This window comes from Capsicum annuum, unplaced genomic scaffold (genome assembly GCF_002878395.1).
Source record: "Capsicum annuum cultivar UCD-10X-F1 unplaced genomic scaffold, UCD10Xv1.1 ctg13035, whole genome shotgun sequence".
NCBI classification, from domain to species: Eukaryota; Viridiplantae; Streptophyta; class Magnoliopsida; order Solanales; family Solanaceae; genus Capsicum; species Capsicum annuum.
In genome coordinates, this window is record NW_025818266.1 from 1 (window position 1) to 1585 (window position 1585).

General features: G+C 50.3%; 5 non-coding genes across 5 annotated transcripts; all 5 read right to left on the reverse strand.

The window, feature by feature from the left end:
- Positions 1-191: 191 nt before the first annotated feature.
- On the reverse strand, positions 192-310 carry LOC124890160. The gene has a single exon (XR_007048982.1). It is a non-coding gene; the product is annotated as a 5S ribosomal RNA (ribosomal RNA).
- A 176-nt stretch (positions 311-486) lies between these two features.
- Positions 487-605, reverse strand: LOC124890158. The gene has a single exon (XR_007048980.1). It is a non-coding gene; the product is annotated as a 5S ribosomal RNA (ribosomal RNA).
- Positions 606-777: 172 nt separating this feature from the next.
- On the reverse strand, positions 778-896 carry LOC124890157. Its single transcript, XR_007048979.1, has one exon. It is a non-coding gene; the product is annotated as a 5S ribosomal RNA (ribosomal RNA).
- A 124-nt stretch (positions 897-1020) lies between these two features.
- LOC124890156 lies at positions 1021-1139 on the reverse strand. Its single transcript, XR_007048978.1, has one exon. It is a non-coding gene; the product is annotated as a 5S ribosomal RNA (ribosomal RNA).
- Positions 1140-1299: 160 nt separating this feature from the next.
- On the reverse strand, positions 1300-1418 carry LOC124890159. The gene has a single exon (XR_007048981.1). It is a non-coding gene; the product is annotated as a 5S ribosomal RNA (ribosomal RNA).
- Between the last annotated feature and the right edge of the window lie 167 nt (positions 1419-1585).

Consider the following 1585-nt stretch of genomic DNA (forward strand, 5'->3'; position numbering starts at 1 on the left):
GGTATGATCGCATCCGTCATTCCGAGCACTCCAAATTCTATTATGCCTCTTTCTCCTCCGCCGCTCGTCAAACCCCGCACGCGCGCCCCTGCGCCTTGCCCCCTTTCTTGTTTCCGCCAAGAGAAAAAATAAAAAGATTCGCCGATCGAACCGGCAAAATTAAACCGAATTTTAAAGGAATAAAAAAAGAAGGGATGCAACACAGGGACTTCCCAGGGGGTCACCCATCCTAGTACAACTCTCTCCAAAGGACGCTTAACTTCGGAGTTAAGATGGGATCCGGTGCGTTAGTGCTGGTATGATCGCATCCATCATTCCCAACACTCCAAATTCTATTACACCTCTTTCTCCTGCGCCGCCCGTCACACCCCGCACGCGCTCCCCTGCGCCTTGCTCCGTTCTCGTTTTCGCCAAGAGGAAAAACAAAAAGATTCGCCGATCGAACCGGCAAAGTTCAATCGAATTTTAAAGGAAAAAAAAAAGGATGGGAAGCAACACGAGGACTTCCCAGGGGGTCACCCATCCTAGTAATACTCCCGCCCAAGCACGCTTAACTTTAGAGCTCTGATGAGATCCGGTGCGTTAGTGCTGGTATGATCGCATCCGTCATTCCCAGCACTCCAAATTCTACTATGTCTCTTTCTCCTGCGCCGCCAGTCATACACCGCACACGCGCCCCCGCGCCTTGCCCCCTTTCTCGTTTCCGCCAAGAGGAAAAACAAAAAGATACGCAGATCAAACCGGCAAAATTAAACCGAATTTTAAATGAAAAAAAAAAGGATGCAATACGAGGACTTCCCAGAGGGTCACCCATCCTAGTACAACTCTCACCCAAGCACGCTTAACTTCGAAGTTCCGATGGGATCCGGTGCGTTGGTGCTGGTATGATCGCATCCGTCATTCCCAGCACTCCAAATTCAATTATGCCTCTTTCTCCTCCGCCGAAAGTCACACCTCGCACGCGCGCCCCTTCGCCTTGCCCCCTTTCTCGTTTCTGCCCAGATTTAAAACAAAAAGAAAAGAATGCAACACGAAGACTTCCCAGGGGGTCACCCATCCTAGTACTACTCTCGCCCAAGCACGCTTAACTTCGGAGTTCTGATGGGATCCGATGCGTTAGTGCTGGTATAATCGCATCCGTCATTCCCAGCACTCCTAATTCTATTAAGCCTCTTTCTCCTGTGCCGTGCGGGCCTCCGCGCCTCACCCCCTTACTTGTTTTCGCCCAGAGGAAAAATAAAAAGATTCGCCGATCGAACCGGCCAAATTAAATCGAATTTTAAAGGACAAAAAAAGGAAGGGATGCAACACGAGGACTTCCCAGTGGGTCACCCATCCTAGTACAACTCTCTCCCAAGCACGCTTAACTTCGGAGTTCCGGCGGGATCCGGTGCGTTAGTGCTGGTATGATCGCATTCGTCATTCCCAGCACTCCAAATTCGATTATGCCTCTTTGTCCTGTGCCGCCCGTCACACCTCGCACGCGGGCCTCCGTGCCTCGCCCCCTTTCTTGTTTCCGCCAAGAGGAAAAATAAAATGATTCGCCGAATGAACCGGCAAAATTAAATCGAATTTTAAAAGAAAA